Below are 26,625 nucleotides of genomic sequence, written 5' to 3'. Positions count from 1 at the left end.
AGGCACTACCAAGGGAGGCACCCAAAATGATGAAAAAGATATGTTTTCCTTCTATTGAGACCCTTCAAATCACAGGTGAATGGGAATCCTCCCCAGTTCAAACACAATTACAGAAAAGCTTTCCCCCCTCCATTTCAATCCCATTTTTGGGGGCACTGGGGAGGGACTGGGGGCACTTCCCCCTCCTCACTGCTCACCCCTGGGGCTGCTGCCCCTTGCACAGTGCTGAGCAGTTCCCTCCCAGTTCCCTGCCAGTTTCCCTCTTCCTGGCAAGCCCCGGCAGGGATGGGGAGAGCACTGGGCAGGAGCTGGGAGCACTGTTCCTTCCCAGGGCTCCTGATATCCCTGCCAGTGCTCCTTCCTGCTCACTCCCGCTGCTCCCACTCTCCCTCCCAGTTCCCTCCTGGCATTCCCGATGCTCCCAGTTCCCTCCCAGTGTTCCCAGGATCTCTCCCAGTGCTGCCAGCGGCAAAGCCCTGGGGGCACAGCGTGCTCTGCTCTTGAAGAGGCGAGACTGGAGCTGTCAGGAGAGCAAACCCGGCTGGGAAAGCGTTCCCTGCACAGGAAGGTGTCTCCCCTCTCTGACCACAGAGGGAGCTCAGCCTCCGCTCTTGACTCCAAACCCTTCAAGCTCCGAGCCCGAGTGCCCGAAATTGGCTCGGCCTCACTTCCCAGCGCACTGCTCAGAGCTCACAGGCTGAGAGGGCAGTGCAGATTAAATAATGAACGCTCCTGGGCACGGCTTTAGCTCTGAACTACACACTGTCACACAAGAACAAAACCCTTAACGAGAATGGGTTTCTCTTGCTGGCACAAGAAGAGAAGGAGAAATCTGACAGAAATATTCTTCATCATTCTGCCCAGGCTTTGTCAAACACTCCAGCTCCTGCACCTCGGGAAATAACAAGTGGCTACTAAGAAGTGACTTTGATGTCAGTGAGCAGGTTATTATGGATTCATCTCACACTGAAAGCAGCCTTAACACCCTACTGCTCTTGGCATCACCCAAAGAGCTTGGAGGCTGCTGCCCAGGGAGCTCCTGAGCTGTATCTTCCTTGTCAATTGTATCAGCCCCTTGTTTAATAGTAAAAACATAAATAAAATGCAGGCAGCATTGGCCCAGGGTCTCAGGACTTGCATATCTCTTCCAAAAAAAAGGAAAAAAGAGTTTTTCACCCAACCCAGAGAGTTTAAAAGTTCATATTATCTACACATGTTTTAAAAGGAAAACAGTGAGAGTAAAACATGAATTGCTGTGCCAGTGGTGCTCTAGCCTATTTCTGTTCACTTCTTTCACTTGCAGCATATCTAAGAATAATTTTAATAACCAAAACAAACAAACAAACCAACAGCAACAAAAAAATTTAATTCAAGTTGCATGAGAAGCAATCTGGCTCCAGGCTTGTGGCACTCCCCTGCCCAAATTACACTAAGGGAGATCATCCCCTCTGCACTTCCAAGCCAGATCCCAAAGTCCTGAGTGAGCATCAGCTTTCAGCTTTTTGAACACTGAACTGTAAGAAAAGCTGCTGGGGAGGGCCATGCTCCAGGCACATCTGTGCCATTTCATCTCTCCAGCTCTCTCAGCTCAGCTCGGCTCTTTTCCTCTCCTTGCTGGCTTTGGCTCATGCATTTCTTGAGGGGCTGCCCTGCACTGACCAGAGCATGAACTGACCATCAGACAAACAGCTTCTGACACTGTGGCTCTATCCTAAATGGACCATTTCCCAAAGGAATTCCAGGGTCATAATTTCACTTAAAAAATGGTTTTTAAAGGAACCAGGTTTGATGCACTCCATTTCTGAAAAAGGAGTGCCCAACGCTCCTGCACTCCCTGCCAGGGGCATTCTTTGAGTCTTGCAGAAAGGCTTTAAAGCAGCACAGAGCTTGTTCAGCACCAACAACTTCATCCAAAATGCAAATCAATAGCATGGACAGAGCCTGACTTTAAAACCTATTTTAAAACTGAATTAAAGGGCAGTTACATTGCCAATTGACAAGATGAGAAAGGTTTCCTTAGCAGTTGTTGAGATGACAAAGTAAGGAAGAGGATGGAGCATGGAGTGGGGGGAAGAAAGGGGAAAGCCTTCATTTGCACAGTGGGGTTTTAACCATCATGGTCACATCTCAAGGATTTGCAGAAACCATTCTAATCTCAAGAAAGGGAAAGCTTCCTGGATATTATTCATTTCAGCAAGTGCCCTCAGCAGAAGGAGATGGGAGTAATTTCCAGGAATCCGACATTTTATTGTGTATGACAAACACTGGGGAAGTCTAAGGGCCATTTGTGGGTTTCATGTGATTATTTTGTAATTGTTCATGTATAATTTTTTGAAAATATTTAATTTTTTCCCTGCTGGAGCCTCCTGACTCCCTTAGACAGGGTTGTTAGTTTTTGATGATAACTTTGGAGTGGTCGGTGCTGCTGTGGCTCTCATTAAAAACTCCCTTCTGTTTCTGTTCTCTACTGGGCCAGCGAGTCTCCCTTCTCTGCTGGGATGGGTTTGTGCCCCACGAGGGGCTGGGTGATCCTTGGCTCACCCTCAGCACTGGTGGCAGTCCCCATGAGCTCACTGTGCACACACAGTGGGACTGTTTTGGCTCTTGGGAGAGCCCCCATGGGCGCTCCCAGATTGCAATGGCTGGGCTGAAGCACAGCAGGAATTGCAGTGCCCTCTGTGCCAGTGCCCAGCACAGCTGTGACATTCACTGTTCCACTGCCCTGGCTCAGGCTGCAAGGGGGCTGTGGCTGCTCACTGGGGACACCTCCCACCCAAAGGCCATCGGCTGTGGGCTACAGCTCTCAGTGCTGTTCCTTGGTGCACAGTTGGCTTAGTTAAAAGCACAGGCTCTCCATGGATGTCTTGCTCAGTTACAGTCACTGGCAATGCAGCAGTGATAGCTCTGAGTGGTTTGGGTTGAATTACTGCTGGAGTGCTGGAAGCAAGAGCTAAAGCTATCAGCTCTTGATTACAATGTACTGAAATAATAGTTGGGAACACTGAAAATCTAAGAATTATGTTTTTGTCTCTGCTTAGAATTAAAAAGTCCTGTCTTTGTTGTGAAGAACTAGTAACGCCTGTGGGCAGAAATTGATGACGAAAGTTTGTTTAGAGGTATGTTAATGTAGAAGTTGTTAGTTTGCATCGTGCCCCTGGGGGTAATAAGTGGGCGTTGCTCGGGAGATTTCTGGTGATTTTACAAAATGCTCTAAGTCTGCTCTAAGTTTGTTTGCAATGGAGCCGCCGTTCTTTGTTTTGTGATACGGTGGCGCTGTGAGCTCTTGTTGAAGTTCCCGACAGAGGCTTTTCTGTTATGTTAAATTTGGAGTGACAGCTATCGATATAATGCCTCTCTTCTTTTTGTACTGAGGGTAAGTATTAGGTAATTTTCTGGTTTTCTCTGCTTCAGAACTGTCTTTTTTTAAATGACTGAGGGTTTTTTTACAGGTAAAACATGGCTCTTTAATTGGCTGTAGTTGGAAAGCAGTGAGGGTTTCTTCAATGGTTTTGCTCTGAGCCTCAATAACTCTTTAGAATTTATTTCCCAGCGGATCTCGGGACTTTGTAAGTTGTTCCCCCAGTGCGGAAGCTTCTTTAGTCACGATGTGCTGTGGAGTGCTGAGCTCACCACAAGCAGAGAGCATTCGTGGCACTGTTGGTGGCTGGGCTGGTAAAAGAACCCTTTTACATTCATTGTTTGTATTAGTAAAGGCAAGGCTTTAATTCAGTGAGGATGTGCTGTTTCCTTAGGACACTGCTTTTGAACTGCTTGTGCCAAGCGATCTAAAAAGGCAAGATAAGGTTTAGTTGTGGCTTGTCGAACCAGAGAATCGGCATTTTCAGGGATTCTTGCAGTTGTACAGTTAAAAGAGTCTTTCTGGCTGCATTTATAATATCTCCTATTCCTGCTCTAGAAAGGGATTCGGCTTCATCTTCAGCTTTATGGTTTGGAGGATCTCTAGCTAATTGATTGATTGTTAGTTGGGCTTTAGGACTTCTAGCAGAGTTGTGCATCGGTCTGTGAAGATGCTTTTGCTGTTGTAAGTCCCACAGAATATATTGTGAGTTTGTTAAAATTAGAGATTAAATATTACAGCAGTCTGAATATGTGAGGTGATAAGAATCATATTTACTTCTCACCACGTTATTAAAATACTGGGAGCTTAAGCTGTTGTCTTTAAAAGCTTTTCTTAACTTCTCAATATCCTAAAGGTGCCATAGGCTCCCACCGAGGATTAGCATTATTTTCCTTATATCGAACTGGCACAGCAAGGAGATTTCTATACGGTGAATTAAAATCTTTATCTTGCACGAGTTTAGGTCGAATCTCATCCCAATCAGTCAGTTCCCGTTGTGTATTCACGGGGCTGGGATGGAACGGGTTAAACTCTTCCTCTGATCCAGAGTCCGTGCCCTGCTTCATTTCCCTATGGAGGAGTTTGCCAATCGCGGGTTTTTCTCTCGTTCCTCTCTTTGCCGGCAGTCAGAGCTCGGGTTTTTGCAGCGTTGGCAGAGCAGCCTCGCTCCCTGAGCTGGGCAGAGCTGCCCTCGCTGGCGGCCGGGCAGGGCTGGAAGATGCCGGGCGGGCCGGGGATGGCAGCGGGGGCTGAGCCGGGAGAGCGGCGGGGGCTGCGGGGCAGCGCCGGGGGCAGCGCGGCTCCGCTCGGGCTTGCGGGGCCTCTGGGCAGGGCTGGAGGGAGGGAGGGCTCGGAGACACGGCTGGGGACGCGCAGGGGCTGCACACAAGAGTGGGGAAGTGGAAAGCTTTGCAATTTGTTTAAATAAATTAATTATTTCCTCATTTTATGGAGGGAATACATTTGTGGCTGTATCGACTTGGTTTGTGGTAAAAGTATTGGATAGCTTGAATTTAACTGGGTCTCAGAGGGAAGATGAATACCGAAGTATTATTTATAGTTGGAAATTGCTTTTGAACTTAAGATAGTAAATTTTGTAGGTTTTGTTTTGAAATATCATAAGAATTAAATTAGATTAGAGTGTTAAGGCTTTTATCAACGCCTTTGTGTTGCTTGGATATTTTGTGCTGGATTATGTTTTTTAAAAACTTGCTAGATGTTGTGTAATAGGAGATAATATTGGTTTCTGTTTGAGTTAAGTTAGTGAGGTAGGTGGAAGTCTTGAGTGGTTTTTTGTAAACTAATTCTTTCAGATCTTGTTTCTTTGTAGTAGCAATGAACAAACAGTATTTTGATTTTTTTAACTGCTTGAAAGATAGTTGAGTTTTTGTTTTCTTTAGAATGGATGTACTGTTTTCTTGGGGTTTTTTTAGTTTCTATAAAGATGGGGTAACTGAGAAGCGTTTTAAAAGATTTTATTTTATTATCAGTCTCAAAAAAGAATGAAAATAAGGACCATAAACCTGAACGTTTTCCTGCTATAAGCTAACTTCTTTCCTAATTGCTATTTTCTTTTACCAAACAATACTGCTTTATGTCTAACACCAATCACCTCTGTTTGTACCTGACATAGTCCCATTATAATCAGAGTTCTGATTCTCTAAAATATCTACTCTTTTTATAAAGCATCTTATATATATATATATATATATATATATATATAAATATATATATATATGTATATGTATGTATATAGACACTCTTATATACTCCTTTTATATTTTAAAACTTATTTCTAATTCAATCTCTCAACAATAAAATAGCTATTCCATAGCTCTCTTAAGTCAACACACCTGACCTCAATATTTGCATAGAGATATACAAGACTGTGTATAAAGATTCTGTACAAATCCGTTCCTCGCAGCTCCGGAGCAGCCAAAGCTCGGAGCAGAGCCCGGGGGGCAGCGGGGGCGCGGCAGCGGCAGCCGGGTGTGAGCAGGGCAGGGAGAGGCGAGCTCAGGATCCCGGGCACCCGAGCAGGGGGGACAGGGCCCTGCGGCACTGAGGGGTGACACTGAGGTGCCCGTGCAGGGGCTGCTCTCACCAGCACAGGCTCAGCCCACAGCCCCACAGCAGGAGAAGCAGCTCTGGGCTGGCTTGTGGCGGTGGCAAAAAATTCCCTTCCCCAAGCAGCAGCTCCGACCGTCCTCCTCCGAAGCAGAGAGAGAGAGAGAGAGAGAGAGAGAGAGAGAGAGAGAGAGACCCTTCCTCACAGTCAGATGCCTGATGCCGAAAGAGGGATTCCTCCTCAGCACGTGTCAGCGGTTCTTCCTCCTCTTCCAAAGACAGTCCAAAAGTGTCACCACATTCCGGCCAGTTTGTGAATTCCAAGAGCCCAGACAGATTAGGATTTCCCATTTGAGTTCGTTGTGTCATGAGGGCAATGCACTCACTGCAGGCAGCATCGGTGGCAGGATGGATTGCAGAGACTTTTCCTTTGCAGCCCCAGCCCAGCGCTGGCACTGGGGGTGAAGAGGCACTGAGGTGACCCTGAGAGGAAGTGCAAGGCACAGGGCGCAGCTGAGGAAGGACAGCGCTGTGCTGGGCTCAGAGGTGAAGCTGGCACTGCCCAGAGTGGAGAAGGTCCTTTCTCGCCAGAACCCCCCGGCCCTCACCGCGGCCCCCTCCGCCCGCAGCGAGCCCCGAGCTGCGGCAGCACCGACCGCGGGTCTCACCTGGGCTGGAGCCGCCTCCGAGCTCCGCCGCCGCCTCGCCGGGCTATGGCCACTGCCGCCGCTCCGCTCCCGGGCAGACACAGGGGGCACGGCTGCTGCTGTCACCGCATTTCTGCACAGCAGGCAAATGGGAGACGCCGCTTTGGCCCATTCAACCTGCAGGGAAAGCGGCGAGGAGCTCCCTGGCCGGCCGCCAGGAGAGGAGATCGCACGGATGTGCAATTAGTGTCAGGAAAGATGTTCTCTGATATTCATGAGAACGTAGGATACAGGATGGAGTATTGAGATAAGCAATATCCTAAAACAGAATCAGTCTCGGGATGAGCAAAACTGGGACGATTCCAAATATGGAATCTGCAATACCAGTCTTATCTATAAAATAATACGATTTAGTTTGAACATAATGCTTGCTTACATATCACAAAGGTTAATGCATATGCCCAACCTGCCAGGGTATTCAGAGGACAGTGAGGAAGACAATGAGCCTTCATCTGAAGAGACCCCCAAAAGGCCAAAAAACCCCTCAGCAACAGCTGGAGCATGTGCAATGCAGTGACATAGATTTAAAGAATCAAAAATAGGAGGGGATTTACAGGAAAATATTGATGAATATATCTTAGCATATATAAGCTGTGTTTATAAGCTTTGTATATAAGCTGTGTTTGGATCCTTTTGTCCTTTGTACATGAGGCAGGGTGAGAAAAACCGTCCCCGTATCCCGACTGATTTTGTTTATGCTTTCTCCTAACCACTGCCAATTTTTTTCTTTGCATCTCCTTGATTATTTTTAATTGTATTATTTTATATAAAATTGCTGCTCAATTAAAATTTGTGCTAAATTCTATTTTTGTGATGTATTAAATTAGACATATAGGGACTTCATTCATAAGAGTTTTCTGCCAAAACCCAGGAATTCCAGCCGTGGGAAGGACAGCTAGCCTTGGGAATGGGCTCCACACCAGTTTTTAGGTGGTCCTGAGGTCAGACCTGACTCCCTTGGAGAAAGAGTTCCAATTTTGATAAAGCATAAGTAAAGGAAGCTAGCAGTAGGAAACTCCCTTAAGGGTGCCATCTAAAGGTGAGAGCACCTATAAAACTTCTCTGTGAACAAAAATCCTCGTGAGAAAAGGAGACTGAGAGTATCCCAAGGTGGGGTGAAGGCAGGTGTGTGCTTGCATTTGTGTTTGTGTGTATGTGTAGGGTGCTTATGACGTGACCTCACACTCTGAGGGCCGTGGTAGTCGCAATCCTGCAGGGGGCTCGATGGCCAAGGAGAGGTGTTTGTGTGTTTGTGTCAGTGTTTGAGATGTGACCTCATCACAGAGTGAGTGAGGACTACTGTTTGTGTGTTTGTGTGTCTGAGATGTGACCCAGTCACAGAGTAAGTAGGCACATCCCTTTGTGTGTTTGTGTGAGAGTTTGAGACGTGACCTCGTCAAAGAGTAGGTGACCACTTCCGTGTGTGAGTGTTTGAGACGTAACCTAGTCACAGATCGAGTGGGAGCCTCCGTTTGTGTGTTTGTGTGTGTTTGACGCTGATCTAGTCACAGAGAGAGTGGGGATCTCTGTGTGTTTGTGTGAGTGCTTGAGATGTGACCTCATCACAGAGCAAGTGGGCACTGCCGAGGGTCACAGTTCTGCCCTCCTGGCTAAGGAAGGAAGCGACTGTTTTGTTGTGCTAAGGGTTGTGACCAGGCTTTGTAATTCCTGTGAGGGGTGAGCAGATGAGCTGACCCAGCTGTGCCGTGCATGCATAAAGAGTGAGTGAGTGTGGTTTAATTTTAGCAAAAGTAATTTTAAAAGGGCTTAGTAAGTGAGAAAGGAGGATTGTGGGGGTTGAAGCCAGAAAGAGTGAGAGTCAGGAGCATATCAGGGTGGGTGGAATCAGGCAGGAGCAAGTGGGTGACAAGAGATCAGCAAGTATTAGAGGGGACTAAACCACGAGTGAAAAGAGTGAGTGAGGATTTCCCAGGTACCTGGATCTCCTGGTTATTTACCTGCCAGAAACTAGGGCAAGAGAGGTGGCATCTTGTACCTGGGACCAAGTGCTCAGGAGGGAGGCTCGCAGGGTTACCCAGAAACAAGGGGATTTCTGAACAGGGTGGGGAGCAATTCTCCGGGACAGTCCCCTGGGGATGGTAGTGAAGTTTTAACTGTTGCAACATTTTTAAGAGGTTTGCATTAGCTTTTAGAAATGAACCCCAATACTAGATCTTGGGGAGACATGGTGGACATATTAGATGGCTTGGAAAATTTCAAGGAAGAGCTACAGAAAGTTGTAGAAAAAGTGCAGGAACTGTTTGTATGCAAAGATTGTACATGTATGAGTGCCAAGCATAGGGAAGGGAAAGGAGTAGAGAGAGAGAAGGTTTTAAAACAAAAAGAAAAATGCAGAAGGGTTCACAAAAGCATTGAGATATCAGGGTAATCTAAATTCTACCCCTAATGACTCAAGACCCACCTGTTTCTATTGCCATGAGAAGGGACACCTGTGGAAATTTTGCAAGAAAAAGAAGCAGGATAAAAAGAGGTTTCAGGTGGAGTAGGGGTGTCAGGGACTGTATTTAATGAGGATGCAAACACTAAAAGAGTGTTGGATAAAATTAAGAATTGGTCCTCACAAGGACAAGCACTTTGTGATAATTTAAAAAGAAAAATTATGGATATATAGGAATATTTGAAATCAGCAAACAAATTACTCAGGGATGTTTCACATGTTAAAAAGTGAACAAAAAGGTGTTGAGGACTCATCCTTCTGGGGGCTGCCATATAGTGTACAGGCCATTTAGAAGGAGCCAGATTGATTTTACAGAATTACCCAGAGTGGGCAGGTGGAAATATCTATTAGTTATTAATTGACTCAGTGGGTAGAAGCAGTCCCTGCAGCTCAGGTACAGCTCAAACAGTAGCCAAAATTTTGTTGAAGACTATTATTCCAAGATTTGGATTACAATTTAAAGTGATAAAAGCAAATAATTTGGGGTAAAGGTTTTTATACCAATGAATGTATGTTTTATGTAGTTTGGCCAAACTATGTGTGTGAGTGTTTGATATCTGTGATTTGTTTTGTTTGTCAAAGTAATTGTGTTACAGCAAAGGGAAAATGTGCAATGTGTACCAAAGGCTGGCTAAAAAGTATAGTTTATGTCCACTAGAAATTTTTATACAAGCTACTAATTTTAGGCATTGAATGTAACTATTGTAAGGAGGGGTGTTAACATTAATATGTATTAACATTGCCTCAGCGGTTACCCAACATCAGGGTTAGGTCCAGAGCGTGGACACACTGATACAGTAGTGAGCTCAGCTGGAACATACAAACAGCTTGACTACAGATGAAAAACTTGGTAATTTTGTAAAGTTTTAACCTCTGCTCAAACACCAGCTTGCCATCAATTCTGGAATCACTGGGGTGAGTAACCTCGCTGTGTTTGGAGACCAAACAATGTCACGAAGAATGGATTCAGCGTCTCCTGAGACACTGGGATCTGGGACTAATGCCAGCAGCAGAGGTCCAGAAAGAAACAGAGCACTGGACGTGTGCTGGGCATGGCCTAGGCTGTCCCCCGTGGGCTTGTATTTTCTGTACAGTTTAACTCGTGCTGGAAGGGAACCAAAATAGAAGAAGGGGAAAATCAACTGCTTTGTTTAATTTGCTTAAATCGCTTAGGTGACCAGCTTACAATAGCATGCCTTTTCAGTGATTTTATAGGATCACCTTTAAGCAATAGAGATAGAACCTTTCATGCAGCTGTTCAATTAATAGAAGACAGAGACCAATGAGTTTTAGCTGTAATAGCCTATGAACAGGCAAAAGAGCAAGTGTGTCATTGTGTAACAGATTTTTGTGTTATCACTGACAGCTGTTGGGGGAAGGAAATTTATGAGTCAAACCATAGATTTGTTTCCACTACAGACAGATTGGCTTTGCAGGTCGCATTAATGGTGGCAAAGATCATTTAGTAATTATCCCCAACATCAGAGTAAAAAGCAACCAGTAATTTAGATCTTTTAACATTTTTTTTTTAATTGCTTAACTAAATCATTTTAGTATTTGTTTTATAGAAAAGAGTGTTAAAGCATTTCCTATGGTTGGCGCATCTCCGAAGCCCTTTTTATTTAATAAAAAAAGCATTGTCAATTAACCCAGGGAAAGCAATAGCACTGTGCCTTCAGACTGTAAGGATCCTGTGCCATCATCCTTGCACCCAGGTGGGCTACCCAGAAACAGTATCCTGTGCTATAATCATTGTATTGAGGGGTGCACACAGAAATAGTATCCTGTGCTATAATCATTGTATCCAATGTGTAAGAGTGGAGATTGGCTCAGCAAAAATGGTATCAGCAATGAGGTTCCAGGACACAAACTCTGCTCCCAAGAAGACAATCTCAGCCCTTGGCTGCAGCCCAAGGGGCCTTGAGAGAGGTGGAGAGTCCAGACTCCTGAGGTACCTGCTTCTGACATGGATCCTGGTACCCTGTGCATCTGCAACCCCTGCAATAAATGCTACCAGCTCACAGGGGACAGCCGCAATTCAATGACTGTTTTTGCAGTACATCACTCTGTTGATGCTGAATGTTACAACCAGACAAATTTACAAACTTGCCACAGAAATGGCTGAGCCTATTGGGGGGGGGAGTTAATCTAGGATTGGGCCAATGGACACCTTCCAGCCCAGACTGCCCCACAGAGGGAGAATTCCTTTGTTTCCCAAAAAGAGAAGAGTGGGGAAATTCAGAGCAAAACCAGCAAGGTAAGAAGAAAGGGGAAAATTGAAGGGTGTGGTATAGCCAATGAAGGCAGCAAAATAGCAACTGGGATTTGCCAATCTCAGGTAGAAATCTTTTTGTACACCTAATGCAAAAAATCAAAACCGAGTTGGATTTATCAAGATGTTGGATTTGTGGGGGAACTCAAATGGTTGAAACGTGGCTATGGAGGGGTGAAGGTCTAGCTCCAGAACACTTTTATAAAGGGAATTACACCCAAATTTCTGAGAAAGTAAAATGGCCTGAAGGGTGGAGTTTAAGTCACCCGATAATTGGAGCAGTTTGTATAACTTGAGAAGGAAAGAACTATACCAAAGAGGTGGGACATACCCCCTGTAAATCTACCTTAATTGTAAATTCAGATAATAGAACTATGACCTGGTGGCCAAACAAAATCAATGGGTATTGGAGAACAACAAAGAGAAACGATTGCAAGTGGGACAGTCAAATTAATCTGTGCTGGTATAATAGTTCTGTAGCTGGCCCTTATCAGAAACCAATAGAAACCAATAGAAATAGAAAATACAGAAACCAATTGGAATCAACCAGACAATATAAGAACAACATGGAAGGCCCCTCATGGGCTATACTGGATTTGTGGACAGCGAGTGTACAGTCAGTCACCCCAGAAATAGAAAGGGACCTGTAGGTTAGGAGTTATCCAATCCTCCTCCTGCACCCTGCCCTGCTCCAAGGGAAATCCACTAGAGAAAGCCCCACTTGATAAAGCCATGGGCAATAACAAGGCAGACCTAGACCTTTTGATAAGGGGCAGCTATAAATGGAGTGAAAATAAATGGCACACAGAAAGGATCATAAACTTTTACGATCTGGCTATTTGGGCTCAAAACAGATCTCGGGAATATAGAACTCCAAACTATATGTTAAATCAGTTGATGAGACTGCAAAAGGTAATTGAGGTCAGTTGGAACAAAATAGCAACCCAACAAAGCATGCCCATGCTAGTAACAGTCTATCAGAGCAGAGCCTTGGACTATCTAATGGCTGAAAAAGGAGGAGTTTGTGAAAAATATAACACATCAAAATGCTGTCTAAAAAGAAATGGCAATGGAAAAGTGTTGATCAAAAGAAGCTAATTGTACCTGTTAAAAATTGGAACCCCTTAATGGAAATCTGGTGGCTTATACTAGCTGGACTCATTATTGGAATTGTTGCCTAGACCATTTTTTATCTCCTGCATTATGTATGTGAAAATACCATATATTGAATTTAATCAAAAAGAGAAATGAGGGAATGTGAAAACCTGGACTTTTGGGGGGATGTAGAAGATACCAAGATTCAGTCTTTTAATAGAAAGCATGAATCGATATGATGAAAAGAGAAAATGGGAGAAATTGTGCTAAATGAATATGATTCGTGCTAACAATTATAACTATATTGATATTTTAGAAAATATTTTTTAAAAAGTAATAAAGGAAAAGGATATGTAATTAGTATCATGAAACAGATGTTCTTGGATGTTCATGGAAAAATAGGATAGAGGATGGAGTACTGAGATAAGCAATATCCAAAAACAGAATTGGCCTTGGGACAAACAAAGTTGGGATGACTCCCAAAGCAGAATTGGTCTTGGTATGGACAAAATTGGGATGATTCCAGGTATCTATGACATAATAAGCCCCATTTTTGGAATATAAAGCTGGCTTCTATAACACAAGACTTGGGGCACATGTGCAACCTGTGGGGTTGTTCAAAGGACAGTGAGGATGAGGAGAAGCCTTCATCAGGAACAATCCCCGAAAGGCCAAAAGACCCCTCAGCAACAGGCAGAGCATGCGCTGTGCAGTGCAGTGACACAGATTTCAATAACCAAAAACAGGAGGGGATTTACATTTGCAGGAAAAGATTGATGAGTATGTGTTAGCATACAGTAGATAAGTTGTGTTTGGATCCTTTTGCCTTTTGTACATGAGGCAGGGTGAGAAAAACCTCCCCATAGCCTGATTGATCAGTTTTGCTTATGCTTTATCCAAATCACTGCCAAATTATTTCGTATCTGCTTGATTATATTTGATTGTATTATTTTATATAAAATTGCTGCTCAATTAAAATTGGTGCTAAGTTCTAATTTTGTGGTTTATTAAATTAGACAAATAGGGACCTCATTCATAACAGTGTAGTCACTTTTGTTTCATTCTCTGTGAGAGGACACAAAGTTGGCAAAGCTTTGCTAAGCTTTGCTCCTCCCTCCTCTCTCTGAAAAAGAGAAGTCTTACAGTGCCCTGTGTAGTGGTTTTGGTCCTGATCAATCACTAGTGCACTCATTTCCTGTTGCTGTGAGATAGGATTAGGAAAAAGTGAAAGCAGGCTTAAAACTTCGAAAACGTATAAAGAAAATTTTATTAATAGTAACTAAAAGGAAAAAATTAGCAAGAATTAAAGCAAACCCTTTAGAGAACTTCTAAAACCTCTACTCCTCCCACAACTTTTTTTTCTCCACTGACAAAGTACAGAAAAAAAACCAAAATTTTCCAGTTAGTTTACTACCTCTAAAAAATCTTTCTTCAGTTCATTTAGAGAGAGAAGTCCCTCTTGTTAGTGTTATGGACACTTCTCCACAAGAGCAAAGTTTTCTCCTGGTTCCTAATTTGGTCACAAATAGCAGCTGCATGGGTGAAATTTATCATGAAGCTTCTGCCATTTTCTACATCCTTCCTACAGCTTGTTTATGGGTCATGATGACTTATGGGGTATTGTTTTGAATATGAGCTGGTTAAAGGCAAAAGTGATTATTATTTATTTCCAAAATAATTTTCATCCCTGGGAACAGAGATTTTCTCCTGGCATTATGGGATTACTCTTCTCTCTTTCTCTGTTCAAAATTCTCATGGGATTACAGCTACTTTAACATCTGCTTACTTTAGTGTGGAGGCCTTTGTTGGATATTAATTTGAACCCTTCATCTCCCCATAGTTTTATTCATTATAGGAAAAAAGTGTCTTATCTCCATAGCTTATAAGGGGATTTCACCTTTAAAATCAAAGCATCTCCTCGTCCCTTCAATTTGGGTCTTAACTTCCCCCTCACTGACCTTGATGTTTTCATGTTGTTCTTTGACGTGTTTGTATCTTGTTCTCTCTCACTCCAGTTCGGACTGAAGCACTGAAAGGGTTTGTGTGCTGCTTGGAGCCTGCAGATGTTTGCCCTGACCCCGTTCCAGACCCGGAGCTGCGGCTGAGGAGCGGCTCCGATCTGATCAGCGCGGCCGGAGCTCAGCAGCAGCAGCAGCAGCAGCGCTCGGAGCTGGGCTGGCTGGGACAGGGGCGGCTTCTCCTTGCCCTGCCCGATGGCTGCGGCCCCTTCTCTGCGGTAAAATCCCGATGCTGGCCTGGGGCTGCTCCCGGGGCTCGGCTGGGCCGGGTTGGGGCTGTAACAAGCAGTGCGATGAGAGCACGGCCGGCTCCATCCGGCCCGCAGCATCCCCCTCTCCCTGCCCGGCAGCGGGGCTGGGATGGGGAAGGGACCCAGCCCGGCCCCGTGGCAGCGCCCGCCCGGCTGTGGTACCTCACTGCCGGCCAGACGGGGAAGGGGAAATTCCCGGGTTCCTTTGATCTTATCAGTGTCTTCCACAGAGGCATGTTCCGTTTTTAGTGGTTCAACAGACTGTTAGTTAGACAGAAACCATTTTTATCACTTCCCCAAATTCCTCCCATGTCAAACTGTGACTCACTGTAATGCTCTCTTGCCCTCATTTAGTTTGTGTGAATCATCTTGAAAGTGCAACTGAGAAAATACCTGAAATACAGTGAGAAAAACCACTGTTTCCTCTCCTGCTAAAATGTGGAAGTTTAATAAAGAACTATAAGAGGAGACAAAGAAAACAAAGCAGAGGCTACAGGTGGGTGTGTCTTGGCCCTCAGCGTGGAGCACACCTGCTAGCTTGGAAGCACAAATTATATAGCATTTCTATTGCATCAGCCTGGTGCATATGTAAACTTTTCCCCAACATCTCCTACTTTGGAAACACACTTATACAGCAATCTATTGCATCAGCCTGGTGCATATGTAAGTTTTTTCCCAAACTGGTTTACATGTCCCAAGAACTGTTTTGCATGGCTCTTCCGCGGGTTCTGCTTTTTAGAGCATGCACATTTCTTGGTTGTGGTTTCAGTCCATTTTATCATCACCTTCAATTCTTGAGCTGGGGTCCACACTGCCTTCAGAAGATGAGGGCTGTGAGTTGGCATCATATATTCCTTGGATATTATCTCAACCAAGCAGGCATTTTAACACAAGCATGTCTAGATCAGCTATTTCTAAGTTTTAGTTAGCAACAGAAATAGAAACTATGTACTTTTAGTGAAGTCACATTAACACCACACTTATAGAATCCATTTTAATATATGCAAAAATCCAATACTAGAATACATACCTATAATACAGTGTTCATTTCTTTAACACTTTACCTGAAATAATTTTTTCCAGTTGATTTTGGTGTTGGAATCATTCATTTTAGCTACTCTCCATACAAGGAAACCTTTAGACATGTTTACTCTTGCTGCCAGTAGAAGATACTTTTCAGTAATTTCTGCACTTTGCAGTAGTAGTCTTAGTATTTGTGTGCTTCAGTAGTGTTCATCCAGCCACACTTCATGTGCAAATAGAATTGCCAAAAAAACAAATATTTCAAGTGGGAACTAAAGTGTTTATGGATTTTATGCCCCTTTGTGTGTCAGAGAAGATTTGGGCTTAAAAGATGAAAATCTGCCTCTGTTAAAAACAAAGAGAAATTTTACTTTTATGGGACCCTCATTTTACCTCAGGTGTCTGTGATTCATTATTGGTTTTGCCCCCTGAATGTGAATACAATTTTCAGCACCAGCTGGGCTTTGTTGGAAATGGTATTGGGAACCCACAAGAAAAGTTCCTCATTTTTTAGACCATGGTGAGGTTTTTAGCATTTCCTTCTCTCAGGTGGGATCTGATGGCCCTGAGGTGGCCTTGTCTCCTCAGGGATTTCATGCCCTGAGGAAGCAAAGGCTGATGGAATGTGCTTGATCCTCTCCTGTCTAATGGGGAGGAACAGCACCCAGCAGAGCTGGAATCACCTTCTCCATTCCTGATTTCTGCTGCCAACAGATCACTGGGCTCTCTCAGGGTCCAGAAGTCACTTTTCCTTTTGGATGGATGGCCTGAAGGCACCCAGGGGCTGCAGGTTAGGACTGCTTCAGAAATCCTTTTGGCTTGGAAGGATCCTTCTACCTGAGAGCTGAATGGGCTGTGCCAACCCCAGAGCGAGAGGGACTCAAGGCAACAGAATTAAAGGCTGGTGAGAGAACCCAAAGTATAGACTGTAACATGCAGAGCAGGTGAGAGAGAACCAAGGAAGATTGAAGACATCTGAAAAGTGGAGTCAAGATGTCACCAGCTTGAAGATTGTTTAACTAACACTTTGGGTGGGGAGTTTGAACTTTATCATTTATTGATGTAATTGTCCTGTTTGAATAGATGAGAATCACAGGCATCTGTTGAGGGGAAGTACACAGGGAACCATCAGAGGTGTTGGGGCAGTTTCCTTAAGGACCAACAAGTAGAGTGAAACACGAAATAGAGGGCAAGACCAGGTTGGCCCCTGTGTTCACCACCAAGAAGATTCCATAGCCTGGCTGTGGGCAGCAATCCCATAGGCATGGCTAGGTGGGGACGAGTAAGGCGCCCCAGTCCTCTGTCATTGCTCAGCTGTCTCTTAATACAGCAGGAACTAGAAGGCAAGTTGGGCTCTGTACTCACCACTAAGATACACCTGCTGTGAGTAGCAACCCCACGGGCATGGTAGATGGGGGTAAGAAAGCCAAACCAGACCTCAGTGATCCCATTTTGTCCATTCCAAATAGGTGTGGCTGAAAAAAACCTGAGATTTTTCCTTCTGTTCACACTGCCCTCACCCACATCAACAGATGCTAGTATGATTCATTATTTGTTTTTTTTAGAAGTAAGAGCAGATTATCAGAATAAAAATTAGAGCTAATTGTTTGAGACAAATGACGCATAGGAAAAGAAAAGCGGGGTTTTATTTATAGATGAATGTTGTGCTCTTTGCTCTCACAATTGAGAGGCAGCTATTACAGGTATGTGAGGAGAAGTTTTGTAGACGAATAGTGCTGTTACTGTAATGTGTCCCCCCCTATTCCCCTTTCCCTCCCCCTCAGTTCCCAGGGCATTTGAGGAGGGCCGGCTCATTACCAGGAGGGGCCACAGGACAACATCTGAGCTCCAATCAAGGTGTGAGGAAGTGATCTCCACCTGTGGAGGGCAGAGAAGGAGCTGACTGACAAAACTTTGGGAGGGGCTGAGGGTATAAAAGGCAGAGCATCCATTTTGTAAACAAGCATGTGGCTGACAGTCACAGAGACCCCCCCCCCCCAGGGCTGTCATTTTTCCTCATTTGGTCTGTTGTATTTTTTTTAAGGACAAAAAACCTTTAAGATTTTAAAAGTGAGGGTCATTTCTCACATCTTCCAAGGACAATCCAAAATTCTCACCTTCAGGCCAATTTGTGATGATTTCCAGGAGCCCAGGGTAATTTGGATTTCGTACTGGAGCTTGTTGTATAATGTTATTTATAACAAATATAAGCATTGGCTTCTGCATTTATGTATTAACATTTGTTTTGCAAGTTATTATGGATCACAAAAATCCTGACATAGTGCAATTTGTAATTACTGCTTTTGATACAGTATAACCTGTCAGTTTATCCATGCACCCTATAGCTTCTTAGACCATAGCATAATAGAGACTGAAATGTTGAAATGATTGTTTCATGTAATGTCTCTGTCCCTCTGGGAGCCTCTCAGGAACCCTCAGCCAGTCCCCAGTCCCAGACACCGGGGGGGTAGCCCCGACCCCACTGACAGCAGGGAGACACCCGAGGGTACTGAGGGCAGCTGGGCTGGTCACCTTTGCAGTAGAGGAGACACCAGAGACATCGGGAGCAGATAAAGGGCCGACACTTAGCAGGGGTTAATCCAAGGTTTTATTCAGGGGCTCTGGGGAGCTCCTGCACCTCAGGGGGCTCCTACTGAGAGCCCCAGGAGAGGTGCCAAGTCCTTGGTTGACTACATGATGCTTTTATCCCCAGTTGTCTCATTCTGTTTATGTTGAATAATAAGTTTTGCACCTTTAAGAGTGTTCCAGTGAGTGAAGCAGGGGAGAGAAGAAGCACACAGTTTGTTTTCAGACACTGCAGTCCTCCTCCACATTCCTGCTTCTGGACTGTTTTTGTCTGCAGACAGACAGCGGGACAGAGCTCTTCTTTTGCTTTTTAGTTAGTGTTAGCTAGCTGAGGCAAAGAAGTTCCCTAGATTGTGTTTTTTTTCTTTTCTTTAGACCTCTTGAAACCTGCTCTGGACTGAACACTCAGGAGAGCACTAGCAGCTCACATCTCTGACCCACCGGGCCAGGCCTGGCCTGTGACAATTCCAGCACCAGAGGGACTGATCAGAGACTGAGTGAGCTGCAACCCGGGGATGGGGTTTTCTCAGTTTGTCATCTCTTTTAGAGTAGCAAAGACTCTCATTGTTTGATATTGTTTTAGTTTTATTGTTTAATAAACAGGGTTTTTTTCCACCTTTCTCCAAAAAAATATTTTTTCCTCCCAGACCAGTCAAACAAAAGCACCGATTACATCTGCTTTTTCCCACCAGAGCTCCTTTAAAAAATTCTTCCCCAAATTTGCTCTAAAGGGAAACAGTTACATTTAAAGGGAGGTTGAAACCGAAAGTAGATAACATTTTACTGACCAATGCGTGACCCAAAGGGATGGGCACTGGGGCATGGACATTTAGGACAGCATACAAGGCAAGGCTTGGGTCTTGGAAGGCCTCTGGCTGATCACTCGACATTCTGGACCAAAGCTTCTAGCTGGAGGGGATGGCATGCTGAGTGATTGAAGGGAGCCAGAGTGGGGGTTTGGGGATGATCTCAGCCAGGGAAAGGGATTACACAGGTAAAGGGATGTGGGAACCATCTGTGATAAACCATTTGGGAAAAATACAGGGATACAAACCAAAACTACCTCAAATTATTACAAAGTACAAAAACACACTACAACAATGTAAGTAACTCAGAAAATGGTGTAAAATAATTGATTTCCCACATTCAGGGACTTTCTTATCAGAAAGACAAGTTAACAGAAACAAAAACCAGAACATGGGAAAAAAAAGACTTTATGGACCCTCATTGTCAGGGAGTGAAAATACAATAAGATAGAACCACAAGAAAAAAAGTAAATATATTACTTTAAAGTACAAGATGGCCTGAGCTCAAGTATATTAGAATATGGTAGCAAGGTCAGGCAGGCTGTTCTCCTCACTGGAATAGAACCCCACGGGCAGGAAGGGCTCCCCTATTCTCCTCCAAAAAATCGCTCACCAGAAAGGAGCAGCATTTTCCATAGGCACAGAATGTTCCGCAAAACTCCTTGTGGGGTCAGTCCCAAAGTCTCTGCTGGAGAGCAATGCAGCCAAAGCTCTTCCAGTGGATGCTCAGCTGCCTTAAAGTCTTTCCAAGGTTCTGAGATTCCAAGAAGCTTCTTGGGGCTGCAGAGTCGATCAGTCACACATTGGGCGCCAAAACATTGGAATATGATCCCAATATTACCAGATGGAACATGCCTGGGCTCGTCTGGCCCTTGCTGCTGGACCAAAGGCGGAACCTGTGGTGTTTCACCTCAAAGACACCTTTGGCTGGCTGGATGTTGCAGATGGGCACTTGGGACAAGTCCAGGCAAGCAGGAACTCAGTATTACCTCTGGTGCGAAGTGAAGAGAAAAAGGAGATGGATTCTCCCAGAGGGTTTAATCCAGAGTTTTATTCCATGGTCACAGATCTCTGAATCTTATAACAGCTACAACAGAATGACAGCATGGGCTCGGTGTCCTTTTCCGCTCGGGGAGAAGGGGGAGGGAAGGGATAGGTGTGCCACCAACCAGGTGGGAAGGGGGGAATCTCAGGGGACAATGACACTTAGACAGGCCAATGACCCCAGGGCTGAAAAGCATCTTTTGAACTTCTGCCCATCACACGACGCCCTTGCTGGAAGGTTAAGCTCGGCATACAGCACTTAGCAGGTGGTAAGGGGAGGCGAAGGTAGAAGGTATTGTCACACCTGGGAAAGGACTGGGATGGCTAAAACAGGAAACTGCAACACACTGCAACACAAGTCAAAAGTTAAAAACAAACAAAACAACGTGTAAATTCAAAGTTATGTTTGAATTCTGTAAAACTCGTATAAATATGCATGTAGCTCTAAAATATGGAAAACACAGTTTAAGTCAACTGTGTGCAAATAGCCAAGCATCCCAGTGTGGGATATTAACCCGTAATGAACTTTTTATAAAAAGCGTAAAGAGTGAGCCATGTTTCTCACATATAATGAGGACAATGCACTCACTGCAGGCAGCATCGGTGGCAGGATGGATTGCAGAGACTTTTCCTTTGCAGCCCCAGCCCAGCATTGGCACTGGGGATGAAGAGGCACTGAGGTGACCCTGAGAGGAAGTGCAAGGCACAGGGTGCAGCTGAGGAAGGACAGCGCTGTGCTGGGCTCAGAGGTGAAGCTGGCACTGCCCAGCATGGAGAAGGTCCTTTGTGCAGCCCCTGTTACAGGGGAGCTTGGGCCTTGCTGCAGACATACGGCCGCGGATGTGAGCAGTTGTCACTCCTGAAACTCTCATCAGCCAGGTACACGCACTCAGAATTGCCAAGGACAGGAACCCTGCAGGGAGGAGCAGAGGCAGCGCTGGCTGCCAGGGGAAGCCCTTGTGCCCCTGTGCCCCCAGGCCCTGCCCGGCTCCCCGGCACTCACCGGGAGCTGTAGCTGCTGCCATCCCCCCAGTGCAGGCGCTCGCCCCGTCTGCGCAGCCCGAGCCAGAAATCGCCCTTCCCGCGGAGGCGGAAGAGCAAATCCTGCCCAGGAGAGAGGAGTGGGAGCTGCCCCGGCCCCTCGTGGGGATACGGGCCCGGGGCTGCCCCCGCACGCCGGGGCTCCTTCCCTGCAAGGCCCCGGCCCAGGGCTGCAGCCCCGGCCCTACGAACACCGAGCCCGGCCCAGGAGCGCCCCCAGGCTGCCCTCAGCCAGCCCACACCGCCCGCAGCCCCTCACTCACCATGGCCTCCTCATCCTTGGCAATGGCCAGGGAGGCCCGGAGTTCGGAGCACCGTTCCTGACCCTGCTCCCACGTGCTGTAGTCCCTTGAGAAGTAGTAGCAGACCCCCTTGTGCCCAACCCACTCAAAGGGAAAGCTCAGAACACACTGTGAGGTTGCAGGTGTGACTGGAACCTGTGGTGCTGCAGGGGGAAGAGGAGAAGTTCTGAGGATTCCCCTGTGCAGGGAGCAGGGAGCCCGCTCTGCCCCGAGGGGCTGGGCCCAGGCTGCTGCCCCTCCCTTACCTGCCAGCACAGCCACGGCCGCCCCCAAAGCCAGCACCAGCACCAGGAGCAGCAGAATCAGCACCGCCGTGCCCACGGGATGGGACCTGAACCATTCACCTGGAGCAGGAAAGAGCTGCTGGATGCCAGAAGCAGAGCCGGCCCTGCAATCTGCTCAGCCCATGGCCAGGGAGCAGAGCAGGGAGCCCTGAGGCAGTGTGGGCCTCCCTCAGCTGGCAGCCAGAGAGCCAAGAGCCTGGAAACAGGCAGGGACACAGCTGTGGCCACAGGCAGGGACACAGCTGTGGCCACAGGCAGGGACACAGCTGTGGGCACAGGCTGCAGCAGGAGAACTGCACAGCCTTGGGGGCAGCTGGGGCTCTTGCTTCCAGCCATGGATGGGGCCCTGCAGAGCACGAGGCCTCTTCCAGACATCGGGAAACAGCCACACACCTGCCAGCCCTGGCCTTGGCAGGGGACACTGTCCCCAGCCTAGAGGCCACAATGGTGGCCCAGCACTCACCCAGGAATCCTCTGAGTGCATTCCCTGTTGCTGATCTGATCTCCAGAGGTTCATTCACCACCTGATGAATGGAGCAGAATTCACTCTCCTCCTGCTCACAGCCGGCATCTCTCTGCGTGGAATAAACAGCACGTTGCTCCTGAAGCATCAGGAGTGCTGCTGGCAGATCCTCTGGGAGCTCGGCCTCGGGAACAGATTTACAGCCGCGCTGATGGCACCCTGAAAGGGACACGATGAGAGGTCGCTGCTGGTGCCGGCCGTGCGGGGGCTCAGGAGGGCGGTGGCAGCTGTCGCCGAGCTCTCCCCGCTGCCCAGAGGCGCGGCAGCAGGTGCGGAGACAAGCGCAGCCCCGAGCTGGGGCAGCACCGACCGCGGTGTCTCCTGGGCTGGAGCCGCTTCCGAGCTCCGCGGCCGCCTCGCCGGGCTATGTCCCATTGCGGAGCGGCGGCGGTGTCCAAACGGAATGACACGCCCGCCGCTCCCGGCACACCCACCGGTTCGGCTTCGCGGGCACTGCCGCTGGTGCCACTGCCCGGCAGAGCTCGCTGCGGGCCGGGCTTCGCCTCAGGGGCAGGCGGCAGCGATCCCGAGCGCCGCCGGCAGCAGGGAAAGGAGCGAGCGAGCGGGGCAGCAAAGCGTGTGGCGCGCCGCGGGGGCACCGAGGCTCCTGTCCCGACAGAAGCCCTGCTAGGACAGAGGTGCCCAGGCCACTGAGGCCGCAGAAGGAGCGCAGCCCCGGGCAAGGTGCTCTTGGGGCTCTCAACAGGGAATTCTCGCGGGGACTCTTGGGCTGGGCCAGGTGTCCAGTGCCAGCAAAAGCGCTCTGTCGCTTTCGGCACTCGGTGCCTGTCGGTGATAAATTGAGTCCCAGCCTGGCAACGCCAGCTCGTCTTTGTCGTAGACATCTTTTTGTGAAAATCCTTTCTTAGGATTTTTTCTCTCCTGAGAAGCTAAGAGGCCTCAGAAACAAAATGTAAATGACGGTTTTCTGCTGCTGTGGAATGCAACAGGTGGATCCGTGATTGGTCTTGTGTGGATGTTTGGGATTAGTGACCACTCACGGCACAGCTGGCTCTCTCTCTCTCTGTCTGAGCCACAGAGTTTTGTTATCATTCTTTTCCATTCTATTTTTAGCTTAGCAAGCCTTCTGAGATTAAACTTTTCCTTCTATGCCTTAGTATAGTTTTAATGTAATATATATAGTAAAACAATAAATCAAGCCTTCTGAAATATGGAGTCAAATCCTCATCCAAAGACGCCTGTGAGCACGTCTTTACCATTCTTTTTGAATTTCTTAGTGAACTAAATCAAGGGTAAACTCCCGCTTGTCGCCATTCAAAGCCTTGAATCAAGAGGGAATGGAGGTTCCCTCTCAATTTAGATCCCTAAATGATGCATAAGGACAGTCTCCCCTCCATTTAATCATGAATGAAAAGTGAATCAAGGGAGATTTTTCTTCAATTTCGCCTCCTGAAATGAGGAGTTTCCCTCTTCAATTTCCCTCAAGACCATTCTCAGCTCTTTTGGAAGCTGCTTCTGGGGCAGGCGGCTGCTGCAGCCAGGCCAGGGGCAGGGCAAGGCACATGGCAACGCTGGCGGGTGGCGGGCGCCCGGCGGTGCTCGGACTCTGTCGGCCTCTGCAGTTCAGGCAGATCAATTGAATTCCAATTGTCAGTGATTTCCACCACCTGATATTTCTCCCCTCTTTTCCTGCATGGATTTGGCAGTTCTTCCTTTCCTCACAGAGAGCTGGAAAGCAAAATGCCCGCCTGCCCCATGGCCATGCCTGGTGCCTTCCACTGCTCCAGCCTTGTTCCTCTTTCTCTCCCCTTTTCTTTGCAGCAGTTTCTGCCTCCTCCTCCTCTCCCTGCCAGCTCCAGCAAAGCCATTTCCCCCACTGGCACCAGCTGCCTCCTGTCCCTCGCTCCCATTTTGCCCACTCTGAACTCCTGGAGCCGCCTGCCCGCGGAGCCGCAGCCGCCGTGGGGCCTGGTAATGGTGCAGGGAATGCTGGCAGGGATTCTTGGGCTGGGCTGGGCCAGGCCAGGTGCCCGGGGCCAGCAAAAGCGCTCTGAGCCTCTGCTCCTGCCCCTGGGCAGGCAACAGAACACAGCAGGAAAGGCTCGGGGGTCGGGAAAAGCCAGGCAGAGATCACTCACCGGTCGCTGGTATGAAGGGACACAACTGGGGGGAATTCCTTGAATTTATTATGACACAAATCATGGCAAGAGAACGAGCGGTGAAGCAGCAGGGTTCAGCCTCGGAACCAGGACTGTGCCCTCGGCCCCGGCAGCCGCCCCAGGGGGATAAAGGATCCCCGGGCCGAGCAGCGGCTCTGCCCCAGCACGGGGATGTGTCCGGAGCCCCCGCTCCGGGCCGGGCTCGCAGGGCCGAGCGCGGAGCAGGCGCTGAGCTGCTCCTGGAGCTTCCAGCGCTGCTGGATCCGGCGGGCGCGGCACAGGCTCGGTCAAACACTCCAGCTCCTGAACTTCGGGAAATAACAAGTGGTTTCTAAGAAATGACTTTGATGTCACTGAGCCGGTGATTATGGATTAATCTCGCACTGGAAAGCAGTCTTCACACCCTACTGCTCTTTGCATCACCCAAACAGTTTGGAGGTTGCTGCCTGGCAGCTCCTGAGTTGTATCTTCCTTGTCAATCCTATCAGCCCCTTGTTTAATTATAAAAACATAAATAAAATGCACAGACCATTGGTCGGGGTCTCAGGATTAGCATATCTTTTCCAAAGATAGGAAAAAATGATTGTTTCTGCTAAACCATAGAGTTAAAAAGTTCATGTTGCACGCATATATATTTTTAAAAGGAAAAGAGAAAAATAACAATTACTGTGCCAGTGGTGCTCCAGCCTATTTATGCTCTGTTCTTTCTCTTCTTTTAGCATCTCTAAGGTAACTTAAAAAAACCCAAAACAAAGCAAAAAAACCCACACAAAATTAGAAACAAACTAAAAATACTATTGAATTTAAGCTGAAGGAGAAGCAATCTGGCTGCAGCCTTGTGGCACTCCACTGCCTGAGTTCCAGTAAGGAAGCTCATCCCCTCTGCAGTTCCGAGCCAGATCCCAAAGTCCTGAGTGAGCATCAGCTTTCAGCTTTTTGAACGCTGAACTGTAAGAAAAGCTGCTGGGGAGGGCCATACTCCAGGCACATCTGTGCCATTTCATCTCTCCAGATCAGCTCAGCTCGGCTCTTTTCCTCTCCTTGCTGGCTTTGGCTCAGGCATTTCTTGAGGGGCTGCCCTGCACTGATCAGAGCATGAACTGACCATCAGACAAACAGCTTCTGGCACTGCGGCTCTATCCTAAATGGAACATTTCCCAAAGGAATTCCAGGGCCTTAATTTCACTTAAAATGCCTTTTAAAGGAACCAGGTTTGATGCCCTCCATTTCTAAACAGGGAGTGCACAACGCTCCTGCACTCCCTGCCAGGGTCATTCTTTGAGCCTTGCAGAAAGGCTTTAAAGCAGCACAGAGCTTGTTCAGCACCAACAACTTCATCCAAAATTCAAATCAATAGCATGGGCAGAGCCTGACTTTAAAACCTATTCTAAAACTGAATTAAAGATCAATTCCATTGCCAACTGACAAGATGAGAAAGGTTTCCTTAGCAGTTATTGAGATGACAAAGTAAGGGAGAGGATGGAGCATGGAGTGGGGGGAAGAAGGGGAAAACCTGCATTTGCACAGTGGGGTTTTAACCATCATGGTCACATCTCAAGGACTTGTAGAAACCATTCTAATCTCAAGAAAGGAAAATGTTCCAGGATGTGTCTCATTTCAGCAGGAGCCTAAGGAAGCCCTCAGCAGCAGGAGATTGGGATAACTGCAAGGCTGGTTTCTGGAGCAGAGGGAGCACAGTGTGCTCCTCAAAGCCAGACCTTCACCCACAGCAGCCAGAAGGCAGAAAAAACAAGGACCCAACAAAGCCTTAAGTGGGGAACGGGTTATCAAGGGTTTTATATGGAAAGAACTGGGTCTGGGAAATAGGAACTGAAAGGTGAGAGAGGAAGGAAAACGGTAGGCAATTGAGGCCTCTTGAAATCGAACAGAAAAGAGGAAAAAGGCAGGAGAATAGAGGAGGCAAAAAAAGGCTGGGACTAAATTCTGACACAACCGGCACGGCCGCTACGGCTCCCTGCCTGGGCACACGGAGCGGCTCCCGGCACACAGGGCAGCGCCGAGAAGCCTCGGCCCCGGAGCGGGCAGGATGCGCCGCTTGGTGCCCGCGCTCGGCGCCTGCAGCGCTTTGGGCTCTGAGGCACTGAGTTCAAGTTCATGCCGTGCCAGCCCCGAGCCGGGCACGGACACCTCCCGCCCCAGCAGCCGCCC

General features: G+C 47.3%; 1 protein-coding gene and 1 long non-coding RNA gene across 2 annotated transcripts in view; one reads left to right on the top strand and one right to left on the bottom strand.

The window, feature by feature from the left end:
• The window catches only part of LOC141729645 (C-type lectin domain family 2 member B-like), a 100,870-nt gene that overhangs the window by 23,145 nt on the left and 51,100 nt on the right, over positions 1-26,625 (bottom strand). The window lies entirely within an intron of this gene.
• Positions 2,296-19,080, top strand: LOC141729648 (uncharacterized). The gene is made up of 3 exons (XR_012581051.1): positions 2,296-3,373; positions 14,474-14,694; positions 18,712-19,080. It is a non-coding gene; the product is annotated as an uncharacterized LOC141729648 (long non-coding RNA).

The sequence above is a fragment of the Zonotrichia albicollis genome, chromosome 7, assembly GCF_047830755.1.
Source record: "Zonotrichia albicollis isolate bZonAlb1 chromosome 7, bZonAlb1.hap1, whole genome shotgun sequence".
NCBI lineage: Eukaryota > Metazoa > Chordata > Aves > Passeriformes > Passerellidae > Zonotrichia > Zonotrichia albicollis.
This window is presented reverse-complemented; position numbering and strand designations above follow the sequence as displayed.